Raw genomic sequence first — 13,474 nt, forward strand, 5'->3', positions numbered from 1 at the left:
CATATACATGGAAGCCCATGTATCAAATATTAACTCTTTAAAAGAACTTACACATTACGGCAGTGTTGGCCAAGTCAAAAGACAGATAGGTGAGCAATCAATGCAAGTAATGTACTGTCAGGCTGAAGCTAATTAATGACTAGAAGAATGCTATCACTCATAGGTATGAGATAGAATTCTAACACTGCTTCTATCCTCACCTTGTCAGGTGATACTGAACAATGAAAAGGGAACTCCCTTTTGGGGTTTCACTTTCTCCTTCTACCCACATAATTCTATAGCATGGGATGACAATGCTTTCTGAAATACAGATCTTATGACTTTCATCTAAAATCTCCTCCAGAGCCCCATGTATTAGTAAGTAAGCCCCAAGAACATAGTTCCATTGGTAGGTACTGTTACCTTTAAGAGGCGGGACCGACTTCACTCAAGTTAAATCATTAGGATGTGCCTACAATGGAGAAATGAAAAGCCTGACTCTTTCACATCTTAGTCCTGAGGGGAACATCTTTGCTATATCCCCTGACCTCGATCACAGACTCAAAAGCCAAAGAGCCAACCAGTCATGAACTAAAACTTCAGGAACCATAGACAAAATTAACCTCCAGCTTCTTGTAAGTGCATTTTCTTGGATAGTTTGTCACAGTGACACAAACTGACTAACATAGTCATACCAACAATCCCTTGGGTCGTTGTGCAGTTTAAAACATAGAATGGACAAGAATGCATAATATGAGATTATGATGCCCTAGACACGGTAAATATTTATTGACTTTTCATTATACCTATAGATGTATGTCTATTGTTGAGCATGCACAGAAGTTCACAGAGTACATAGCCCTCTCTAAGGACATTTGTTAACTTTTCTGGGGGTGGGTATGTACTAAATAATGGCATAAAATATGTTTCACAATCTATGTCACAGATGTCTGAAAGCCATGGGAGAAGGCAGACTCCTGGCTCCTTTAAAGACAGTTGGTAGATTTCTGGGAAATTGAAACAGTACTAGCTAGTGACCTTGGCAAATTTAAAAATTCTGGATTTAAATGCTTGGCTTGTGGTTATAGCAATGAGGACTAAACACAAGTCAACTTTCTCCAGCCTGGAGGAAAAATCTATCTGGGCTGTTTCCTTTATGTGTACTACTCCAACTCGAGTGAGTTTTTTTTTTTCTGGGACAACAAGAAAGAAGAGGGATGCCAAAACTCCTCTGCGTTGTCATTGCATGCTGGTTCCGACTTAACAATTACAATTTTTTTCTGATTAATTATAGTATTTTGATATATAATAAGCTATATTATATCTGTCTGTCTCTCTACGTGTCTCTCTCTCTAGGAGCAGGACTAAACATGTACATACATAGGTCAATGAATGGTATAATCCTTCACTTCTCCATCTTACCCTTTGATATAACATCCTCTTACAGAATCTGGACCTGACTTATAGGCTAGAGTGATTAGCCAGCATGACCACTTATTGGTGTATTGACTCTCCAAATGTTAGGTTTCAGATAAACTTCACCATATCTGGCTTTTAGGTGGGTGCTAGGGATCTGAACTTGGGTCCTTGTGCTTATGCCTCAAGCACTTTACCAAGTGATCCTTCTCTTCAGCCTCTGTGTGGTGGTTTGTTAATCCTCACAGACATAATTACAAAATTATGCTGCTTGGCATGTGGGATGAAAAGAGAAATACACACAAATTGCCTAGAACCATGTTGGCAGACAAAGTACTCAAGAAATGATGGAAGTACCAGCAGTGGAAGCCTCAGCAGCTGGTGCTGACAGAGCAGGTAAAATTTATCTTGAGTACCCACTAAAAGGCCTCTGCGAAGAAGTGGGGTAAAATGCTAGGTCCAGATGGCTGTAATATTCCACTTAGGAAACTTTACATTTCCACATAAGACCAGAGAGAATGCTAAATTAAATCCAGAAGAATTAGCCTTTAATGAATGGAAGGACATTAGGAAAATATCTATGCAAGGTAGTAAAGATTTTTTTGTTGTTGTTGGTAGGGATGCAGAAAGGGAACAACCCCTTGCAGCTAACCCTTATGTATCAAATCAAAAGGAGCACTAAAACCTCACATTGATTAGGGTGGAAAGGCAAGGAGAATTTCTATGTGTGCCTCCTCCCCTTAAATAATTGCAGTCCATTTGAGTTTCTGTAAGTTGGTGTGGAAAGCCTTTGGGATGCAGAAGAGGTTCTGGGTTAAGATATTTTCTCTACCCTGTCAGCACTGATTATAATGTTTTCAGGGGATCATCCACAATATATCGCATCGATGATCTGTGTCTTACTGTCTCCGTAATATTGACACCAAGTGATAAAGATCTCTGTGTTAAAAAATGTCCCAGCACACTGCACACATTTCTGTGTCTGAGGATGCATTGAAGCAGATTCACTTAGTCATACTCAACAGCATCCTATAGGTACAGAGAAAGGCTCCAAGTTCCTGCTTCTCATCTAAGACCAGATACCAGGAGCTTGACCAAGAATAGCCACAAATCTCCCATTGTTCAAGAATCGCACACATACCATAATGGGAAGGTCCCTACCCCTGTTCCTTTCTTGTATATTATGAATCCAACAACCCTGTAAAAAGTCTCACTAACATACCACCCGCCAAAAAGGTCACCCATGAGCCTCTTCAACATTTGAAGTCTCCATTGGGAAAGCCTTTTGGAGTTGTTTTGCGCAATCCTTTTCCACAGAGAGTATCTCAGAATTTTGCAGGGAGCAGGCTGTATGGGCTGCAGCTTTCAAATGCATACAGTCAGTGCAAGTGAGCAGCTGGCCATAGGTGTGTTAGCCCTTCTCAGTTGTCCATTAAGAGTCCTGGGATAGCAGCCAGGAAGCACCGAGAGTCTGAGGCTACTTGCTGAGCAGCCTCAGGCAAGCTCCTTCCCTTCCCTGAGCCTCAGGATTCTTTCCTCTCTCCTTTTACCTGCTGAGACCAGATCATCTCTTAACTTCACTATCATCCCAGAAGTCTATTAATTTCTAAAACTTTCTAGCTCAGAAACAAAAGTGTCTTTCTGAGAAACTAATTAAAAGTACAGATAAAATCACATTAACTTATAAATCAGAATGTCCCTTCTAATTACATCTTAGGCAACATCAAAATGGAACTTGCCCAAAGCTACCACAGTAGTTAATCACCAGCTACTGATGTTATTATTCCCACCCCTCACCCACTCCTACCTAGCTCTGATTCCTCTAGGTAAAGAAGATGGTCTCCTGGAATACATTATATATGTATTCCAGTTGTTCACATTGTTCTTCTTTTGGTGGTAAAGGACAACAGACACTTCTTTTTCTAGGCCATATAGAATTAGCTCAAATTCACTTAGCCATTCAAATATGTTTTTAACACTTTCTGCATGCCAGACATGGCTTTGCAGCTTCCAGAACAACTTTTAATAAGTAGGTAAGTGAATTTTATATGGAGACTCAGTATCAGGTACAAGGAAGGAAAGAACACTACCATTTCAATGCACACTATTTTGTAGACATTTAATCCAATCCTGTGGGGAATTGCAGGCGAGCTTCCCAAAGAAGGAGTATTCTTGCTTTAATAATTCAGCCAAGAAATAACAGTAGGGGACTAATCCCTGACAACTCTTAGGAACTCAAAGCCACTATTTGGAGACAGTTTAACCACTTAACAAGAATCCAAACGTCTCAAATGATCTCCACTGTCCTATAGGACCATCTCCACTATAGTTTTTATGAAAAGGCAAATCGATGCCTTAGCCTTAAAAAATTAAGGAAGATGCAGTCATTTGTATCAGAGCCACAGAAGGTGGGCGAGTTTAAGCAGAAGGATATAAGCTCAGAGGTTTATAATGTACATAATGCAGACAAGCTGCTTGAGGTCTTTGCTGGCACTTTTACTCTGGGTTAGCTAGAGCCTGCCAAGTGACTGATATTGACCTGGAGCCTAACAATACTAGCTAGATGATGAACAGATCTTTGCTGGAGTGCCTTGGCCATGTAGGAGGGTAAAGCTCGGCAACCTGCAATTGTCTCAACTTCCAGATGAAATGAAGTTTTGGGAAAATTAAGTAAACAAGCCAACAGAATACTATCAAGCAAGCTAAAGGTGGGCTTTGCCCCAAGCTGTCTTACTCAACTATTAGCCAAGGCTGTGCATGTCTCCCAACATTTTCAGCATTGAAACAGAGAAACGAATGCCAGCATATTAAGGATGCAGACATTGTAAATATAAAAGATTATCTGCTTTGCATTCTATTCACAAATGGCTACAGTTATCCAAAATACATGGACCACATGGTCACTTATCGCAGCTACCCAAGGCTCAATTACCACCCTTGAATAAGAGGTCAGGGTTAAAAGCAACAGATTCAAAAGATAAATTTGGACCTGAAAAGGGAGAGATGACAAAATAGTTTGTCGGACAAGATGTCTGGCACCTTTGGCCATATTTCAATGGAACAGAAAAGATGTTGAGGTCACCGAGAAAGCAATTTAAGTGGGCCAGAGAGAGACAGAGTGTGGGTGGTGGCTCCTTTTTACCTGCAGAGTGAGGCTGCGATCTGCGCAGAGGGAATGGGAAGGCTGTTGATGGATGCTTCTCTCTCGGAGCATCATTAAACCTACTAACATGGGAGACAGCCTGATGCTTCTAACACAGTACTACCTTGGACCTGCTCTTGATAGCACTTGGGGTCAAATATGAATATAAATGCCAACACTGATATAAGCTTTCCAAGCAGGTAAAAGAGGACAAACACAAGTGTAACAAAGACCCACATGTTTGTGGCACTTATCAAAGAGCTGTCACTGACATTTTTTAAGTGAGTCCCTCTGTTTCCCTATGTGGTCAATCAGTGCACCAGCTACATAGAGTCCACTGCTTTGTGGATTTAATTTTTCTGGACTCAGGAGGCTTGAGGTTCTCCTGAAGCTGTCTGGAAGGGCTCCACACTGTGTGAATCCAAGAGCTTCAAATAACTGGGGCAAATGGTACTGTGCAGATGTAGGCTTGGGGCATGGACTAAAAATACAGATTTCTGGGCTCTCTGCCCTAATGTTTTAATTCAGTGAGCCTCTAGGAGGGTCCAGGAACTTACTTACATTTTGACCAAGAGGCAAATATGACCTTGGTGCTCAGTGCTATACACAGCCATTACTGGTAAGCTAGACACTTGGGTTCAAGTCTCCATTTAGCATTTGATGGCTATGGGCTTTCTGGTATATTTCTTCAGAACACTTTCCATGTAGGAGTGCTTGGGAAGATCTCCATCAGTGTGAATTGCATAGGAGTTAGACTACACAAAATGAGGACCCCAGGCTTAAGTCAAAGTAACCTGTCCTCAAGCTTCAGCCATTCTGCCTTCTATCAGAACCACGGATAAAGATATGTTTCTCTGGGAAAAGTTACATAATGTCACTAATCTCAGACTCCTCCACCATGAAATGCAAATGGCAATAACAGTGCTCATGGCATTTTGTTTGTTCTGGGTTTTTTTTTTTTTTTCATATAAGGAATGGCCAGAATGAGGCCCTGCTGACTATCTAGTATCCCTTAGTTGCAAACACCCCCTGCAAGGTCAACCAGAGGAGCCAGTGTGCTGTCCCCTGGAGTTCCTGTGATTAATGAGGTTCATGGAAAGGTAACCCTGGCTGAGTGCTTCCTTGGACTTGTCTTTTATCAAGAGATATTCTTAGGAAATGAGCTTTTCTAGGGAGGATATGATACAAGAAAGATGTGTTCATCGCATCATCCAGGAGCAAATACAGGAGCAAATTAGAGAGGGGTGCAAAGGCTCTACTCTCTCTGAGTAAAGGGCAGATCATCAGTGATGAGGATAAGTGGTCAGATTCCTGTGTTCCCATTCTCCTGTCCTGTAAGTTTTCTTTCTTCTGGGAGGAGGGGGCCAGCGAAGACAAAGGCACTTGCATATTTGCACATTTACCAAGAATCTAGTTTCCTCATAGCCTGGACATCCTTTCTGCAGCTATGTTCTTACACAATATATTACTTCAGAATTATCCATATATCCCCAGGAAAATACACTAACCAAGGATAGCTACTAAAGGATCTGGGTTGTGCCACCTTCCTAAAAATGGTAGTGTGGTTAATATAAATGAGAAACAAAAAGTATGAGCCACCATTCCCTGTCTCCTCCATTCTCTCACCTGGATGGTCCACCCTGCATGTTCTCATTCTATCCTTTTCTCCTCTACCTTTTTTGCCTTCCACTCTTGCTTTACATTTCCTCACCCTTCCTTTCCTTTATTTCTAATAATTGGTCCTGCCATCCTATGACTTTGCCTGTGTTCTATCTCTGTCTCTTTATCCGCTCCCCTTCTCTTGCGCTTATACCGGCTCTCCTGGCTCTCTCATTATTGCTATCTTTCTACCTAGATATCTCTAGTTTTACTTCTTTCTGACTTATACCTGTATCTCCTTATCAAACACAACACCTCACTGGTCTTTCATCCTTTTGACACCCCCGTCAGTGCTAGGCTCCATGTCAAATATGCAAGCCCCTTGTCCCTGACAAGACATGGGTCCCATGCTAATCAGCAAGCATATGCTAAAAGTCAAGCCTGAAACCTCATTATTTAATCACTATGAGCAATCCCCTGCCAGAGACATAGAGGTAGAGTGTGGAGGGCTTTCACCTGTTAGGAAACTAAATTTTGACTAGCTGCTGAAATTCAGATGTAGTTACAGAGGCAGCAAAGGGCAAAATGCCCTAAAGCCAAGAGTCTCTTAAAATGTGCAATGAGCCCCTGTGCTAATGTTTAAGGGCTCGTTTGCACTTTGGAATGCCTGCCACTTTATTCTAGGGTTCGAATGTCTCATTAAAACCTGGAGGCAAAGGCTACTAAATGCGTATTAAGGTGGCTTTTCCTTCTCAAATCTCCATCAGTTTGAAACCCAGCCAGCTAAAATTCTCAGAACACACGTCAAGTAAAACCAGAGAACCTGGTACGGATACAGTCTCTGAATGATGCCCCCTCCAGACACTTAGGAGTGTATGCACCCTGCCATCCTCCTCTCTGATTTCCACCCTCACCTTTCACTCTAACTCTTGCCTTTTTGAAGTTTATCTTCCCGCTGTCGGGGTGTCCGGAGTTGCCCACCCTACACTATATGTGGGCAAACTAAGATTGAGCCATTGCATACCTTCAGCAGATGCTGCTGTGGGGTGCTAACAGCACTTTACACTGGGAAAACCAGAAGGATGGTGGGTTCAGGAGAAAAGTGAAAGTGCAAATATCCCGTGGCTAGCTCAAGTCTAGACAGCAGGGATGCAGGGATGCTCACACGCATTCTCTCTCTCTCTCTCTCTCTCTCTCTCTCTCTCTCTCTCTCTCTCTCTCTCTCTCTCTCTTGCTCGCTCTCATACACCTACACCTGTTCATGTCTACTTTTCAGAATAAAAGTTTAAGTGAGGCAGGTAAAGAATGAATTCCAGCAAGGCTCCTAGTACTCTTGAAATGCTCCCTCCTGTCACTGGAGTAAAGAGCAGCAAAACTGAAATTTGGCTGGCAGCTCAGCCTAGGGAAGGAGAATACCCACCACCAGGGACCAAAGGAGAAAGCCGGGGCTCAGGTCCAAGGACCAGACAAGTTCAGCTGAAAGGCCCCTCAGTTGCTTGTATGTTGGAACCTCAGGCATTCACACAAAGGAGCCGCTGTTTTCCTCCAGGAGGCATTTGGATGCCTCCCACAGCCCAAATTGGGCTGGAACTCAGAAATCCCATTTTCTTGCCCACGTTCAGATGCTATCATGCAAGTGGTAGAGCCAGCCAGGGCCCCTTGGGAGAGCCAGTGGTTCCCCTCCAGGAACCCAACTATAAGAAGCATGCTTAAGCCACCTGTTGTTGCTCTAGGTCTGCCGGCCCTGTAAACAGCCTGCTACAAACCTTCATCGTGTTATAAGTACCTGGGTTGCTCAACTCAGTAGCAAGAAATATATTGCACTCATGTCTCTCCCTCCAGCCATCTCTTCTGACCCTTCAAAGCCTCCCTCCCCATCTTCTCCCTTTGCTTTGCACTTCCAGTCTCTTTTCCTCACATTCTCTTTTAATATTCCAGCAGTAATTTCTCTTTAACGAAGTGCACTTAGCATCTTCCTTGAGACTGGGGGATGCCCATCATCTCCCAGCGCGCCCTAACAGCAGCTGATCTCCAAGCGCTTACGCAGGGTGCTTACTGAACGCGCGGGCAGGCTGAAAAGCCCCAATGGCCCTTTAGTGGGGAACAGTGGGTGACCTGTTCTCAAAAGCCCTGTTTCTCCTTGGGAAGAGTGCTCCTCCGTGGTTTTAGTAAAGAAGGCAATCAGGTTAAGGAGTCAATGTTTTGTTCGCCGCCAATCCCAGGATAGGTGCAAGAGACCCAACTTTCTGGCGTCTGCCCCGTATCCCTGCAAAACTGCTGTTTGAGGGGGAAAGAATACCATCACCAGCGAGCTACTCACCCTCAAATACAGATGCTTCTCTTGTAGGGGTTCTCAGCGGTCTAGTGTACGTAGGGTCAGTGAAACCCTTGAGTGTCTCTCACTCCTCTCCTGGGCCGCGCGGCTTGAGCTACGCGCTTGGAGCGGGGCGGCCGAGGGCAGTGGATCCCATGGGTGGCGAGTTGGCAGAGGGCGCGCCGCCCGGCTGGGGACGCATCGCTCCGGGGCTGGCGCAGGCTGCAGTGGGCCGAGGGGCTCCCGGGGAAGTTGGTGGTGCTGGGAACAGACTTCGGACTTGGCGCCCGCTTCTCCCAGTGTGCCCAGGCGCGTCCTCCGGGAGCGATCCGAGGACTTGGGGGTGGAAGGGAATTGGGGGCTGACGGTGCCGGCAGAGCAGCTGCAGGAGGCGTCCCTGGCCACCGCCTAGAAGCAGCACGGCGACATCGCACTGCCCGAATCCCTCAGCGCTGTCAGGAGCCGAAGGCGAGCGACCCAGCCAGGCTGCCTGCTCCCGGCAAGCAGGCGCCCTTCGCTCAGAGCCTGGCTCGCTCCAGCCCGCTGCGCCGCTCGCGTCACTGTCCGGGTCCCCTCGGCTGCTTCGCCTGTTCACGGTGCTCGGCTTGGGAGAGAAGCTGAGCGTGAGGCGTCCGCGGCTCCCGCAGCATGGAGGGCGATATGCCCGGCTCGGGCTCAGGCTCGGGCAGCAGCGGCCGCCGCCTCCCGCGCGCCCACGTGCGGGAGCCCCGGTGTGCGCGCTCCGGCTGAAGGGGCTAGAGAGAGGGAGCGAGGGCGAGCCTCGGGTGGGGGCGGCGGGGACAACCCGCACCCCCCGCGTAGCCTAGGGCAAGCTGCTGAGGTTCCCGAGGGCACGAGGCTCCTGCCTGCAGCTCAGAGAAGGGTGATGCACAGGGCTCCCTGGCTGTGCCCTCCCTTTGCAGAGAGCCAGAGTAAAGCCGACGTGGGGGGGTGGGGGGGAGGGGAGGGTCGCCCTGTTCCGCAGGATCGGCCCCGGAGTAGCTAAGAGTCACCACCACCGTCTCCTATGAAGGAGCCATATTCAAGTCCCTTGGAACCCCCTCCTGTCTCTCTGAAAGAGAATGGGGTTCTGAAAAGGAGTGAAGGAGTCTGCGGGTTCCCAGGGACAGCTTGTTCCGGCTTGCCCCGCCTTCCTCTCAGAGTAAGCACTTTTCCCGTTAGCCAACAGACTCCAAGGGGCGCCTCCTTCCAAACATAAGGGAGTTGGTTTGCAAGATGGGCCTGACACCCTCCAATCAACTGGCACATAGAGAGCCCCCCAACTCTGAGCAGAACCTCAGAGGAACCCACAAGTCTCTGTAGATGAGAGTCAGTCCCGTATCTTCTGGCCTCTTCAAACCCTTCAGCCAGGCCCTCCTGGGCCTCTTTTCCTTCAGCCATAAAATCCGGTTCTTCCCTCATAAGAGTAGAGAAGAGACACAAAACAAAACCAACCAACTGTGGAAGAATTTAAAAATTAGAAGGCAATTCAAAAGATGGGTAATAGTTTAGTACTAACAAGAAACATGATTAAATTAAGGAAACTGAAGAAGAAACGGAAAATGAGAGCCTATAAAAATTAAAATTGGCGAAATGAGAATTTACTGGGTAGCACGTGCATTTTTTTTTAGAGACCATCTCCTCCAGTCTTCACCATAATGAACAGATTCAGCTCAGAGAAGACAAACGGCCTGACCCCTGTCTGTTCTGTGCATCCAATTTGGTCAGACTCCAGTTTGGTTTCTTCCCGCTAACCCTCTGCTTCTCTGTTGCCTGCTAGAACACAATTTATGCTCAGCAAAAAGGGAGTGAAAAGGAGAGAGGTGAGGAGAAAGAATATGCCTCCTGAGTTTAAGAAAAGCTTTCTGGAAAGTGTGGAATTTATGCAAAATTCTAGAGATATGGAATCAGAAGAGAGAAGTGACAAAAAGTGATAGGCAATGGGAACCAAGGAGGGATTGTGATCAGGTAAATGAAGGCATAAACCCTTCATTCAAGGAGGGCCAGTATATACCTTGCAGGATAAGTTCGAAGAGAAAATGGGGGGTGGGAGTGGGGTGGGATTGCAGTCCGTGGAAATTAAGTGTAGGACAAGGCGGCTAACTGGATGCAGGTGACTGAAGCCTGTTGCAAGGTGACAGGTGGAAGCAAAATAAACACAAGTCTCCCGTCCCTGTTACTAAGACCCTCTGCATAGGAAGCCCCTGGCTCCCCACTGGCTGGAAGAATATAATCAGAAAGTAAGACTCAGCCCTCAGAAAGTGTTACAACTTTGCACAGCTGCGCTGTTGTGTCTGTAGTCTCTTGAGTTCCACGTACAGCAGCACCACCCAGGAGCTGGACAGCAAGAAAAGTACCTTTGGAAAAGCACCTAGGCTGTGAGCTGAAAGCATAAGCCAGAACCAGGGTAAAAAACCTTGCTCTCTTTAGTCTTTGTCCGCAATGAAGTCACAAAGGAGTGGTTAGGGGAAGTTTACCAGGAGTCTTTCCCTGGGCATAGTCTCTCCCATTAGCAGTCTGTCCCCTGCCTGAACCACCAGCAGTCACAGGACCCCCACAGGGACTCTCCAGCCCCACCACACAACAGATGATTCCAGATCTTCACTGTCACATGCAGGAGATAGATCTGAAAATCATGTCTCCATGTGGTCCTTTCATAAGCCAGTGTTTCACAGTTTTTAGTGAAGTACATAGTATCAAACACTTCCTGTTGTGCCAATCCATTCTTTCCCTTGCTTTCTTTCATATACACACAAACACACCATCCATATAATTTAAATTGAAATTAAAGATAAAAAAGCAATATATCCTTACATATGACTCACTCTGATATTTTCTATTTAGATTATGGTTTTTATTTTTTAAATGTTCATTATGGCCTAATTAATCCTGTTTTCTAATATGCTGTGATTTCTTGTTTTTAAAAAAATATCGATCTATTAATTTCTGTTGATTTCTATATTGAAGCTCGTACACTAGTGAATGTGACAAAGCAACTAGAATATGAGTTCTTTGAAGATTAAATTCAGATACATTTTAATCTTTGAAAGACTACTCATAAATTAACAGCAGGTTTCTGTAGGAGGTGGTGGCTGAGCAAATCATCAAGGAGAGGAGGATTCTGTGGAGTCAGGAGAGGATTAAAACTCAGAGAGGAGCTAGGTTGGAGGGAGGAGAGGACAAAGCTTGGAATGGTGGAGAGAGAGAAGGAAGCAAAGAGTTACCCCAAACTCTCCTTCACAGAACCATCCTCAATGGACTGCTAGCAGAAGAAAAAAATCACCTGTCAAACCATTGTGTGTTCTGAACGTTCACTATAGTGTCCACTGGGAACTATTTTTCCAATAGAGTTCTCTTTTATTGCTTCCCAAGATTCCAAAGGTTGGGGGTTTGCGTATGAAGGAAAGCAGCTGAATAGCTGGTGAGGATACTTGGAGAAAGAAAAGAAGCAAAAGAATTGCAGAATCAAACGAGTTCGTTGGAGGACATTTTCAAACTACACTTCCCTGTGTTCTCCATCATCCTGGGACAAGGCTACTGACCAAGGAAGGAAAGAATGATATCTAATTATAGGACATAAGGCCATTTCCCTCTGATTGTCGTGATACCTGGTAAGTTATCTTTCCTGAAATCAAAACGGTTTCTTTTGAAAGCAGTGTTTCCTCTGCCATGGGACATACATCATGGGAGAGTTCTAATCATTCACCAGCCCACAGATCTTTACAGTGAAGAATATTATGATTTATTCAATATTCGTAAAAGCGTGACTTAAAAGTGAGTGACAGGTTCATAGAGATTCACGTAGTGAGAGGTTGGAAATAGTCTGTAGTCCAGGCTCTCAGCTTTTAGTATTATTTCACATATGTTTTAGATTTGAAGTAAGCTAGGCTAAGTTTAAATTCCTGAACCTCCTTTGCCCACCTTCTAGGTGCTAGGACTGTAGGTATATGCTGCCACACTGTGATTATATAGCACCCTACCAATCCAGCCACATTCCCAAAACACAGGGTCTTAATTTTAAAAGAATTCATGGCAGTTTTGAGATCATTTATCAGAGGTTTAAAAGAAAAGCAGAAAATAAAGAAAGTTATCAGCCTAGGCTTTGAGCCCTGGCTTACCGACTTAGTGTCTTGAGGGCTCCTTATACAGGACAGCAGAGACACAGGAGTTGCTGCTTGTTATAAAGAAGAATGAGTGTGAAATGCCTCAAAGGCAGGGAGTAAATAAGGTTTACTTAGTATCTACTATGGACCATGCACTGTAGCAGGTCCACATTTCATTCAAATCTCTATTAAAAAAAAATAATCCACATAGTAGAATTTTTATCTCTATCTTTTACATATGAAAAGGAAGCCTCATAGAAGTTAAATCACTTCAACCTTAGATCAGAATGTATCAGACATTAACCCTAAATACCCCACTCTCGCTGCCTCCTCCCCTACTCCTTCCTTCTCATATTTTGCCTCTCAGTCACAGTAGATCTCAAACAGCAGACTATCTAGAAGATGGAGAACCAGACTCCTGGGTGAGAAGGAGGGTAGAGATCAGAGACCTGAAGAGTTCCCCTATTGCTTGGAAGGGACGCTTGGAGGGACAGTTTGCTTCTTGCATCAGGGCAGAAATGCTCTTAAGTATTCTGGGTGCACCCTGGTGTGAAGAAGTGGCTAAGTGGTAGCAGCCAGTCACAAGGGAAAGCTACTATTCCTGCTGAGAGTGGCATGGGTGCAGCTTAATGGCAAGTTTTGCATAAGGATTTAGTATTCATGAGGGTTAAGAGGCAATAACTGAAGTTACTTGGGATAAGGAGAGGGCAATGTTGAAGATCACCTCAGGAAACACACAGAAATAGTGAAGCAAAGCCTTTGAAAGGGACTGAGATTTGGAAGTGAAATCTTCCATTTTATGGATCTGTCTATCTATCTATCTATCTATCTATCATCTATCTATCTGTCTATAATTTATCTATATGAGTGTGTGTGTGTATCTATTTCCATTTTTCTCTCTTAATGTATTTACACTTGTTT

The 13,474-nt window shown here is 44.9% G+C and overlaps 1 protein-coding gene across 4 annotated transcripts in view; it reads right to left on the bottom strand.

The window, feature by feature from the left end:
- The window catches only part of Sgcd (sarcoglycan delta), a 973,571-nt gene extending 964,402 nt beyond the window's left edge, over positions 1 to 9,169 (bottom strand). For all 4 annotated transcript variants that reach the window (XM_031353950.1, XM_031353948.1, XM_031353949.1 and 1 more), the window contains exon 1: positions 8,457 to 9,169. The gene's annotated coding sequence lies outside the window, so the exon portion shown is untranslated. The remainder of the gene's footprint in view (positions 1 to 8,456) is intronic.
- Positions 9,170 to 13,474: the final 4,305 nt, after the last annotated feature.

Source organism: Mastomys coucha, unplaced genomic scaffold (genome assembly GCF_008632895.1).
Source record: "Mastomys coucha isolate ucsf_1 unplaced genomic scaffold, UCSF_Mcou_1 pScaffold5, whole genome shotgun sequence".
In the NCBI taxonomy this organism is placed as follows: Eukaryota; Metazoa; Chordata; class Mammalia; order Rodentia; family Muridae; genus Mastomys; species Mastomys coucha.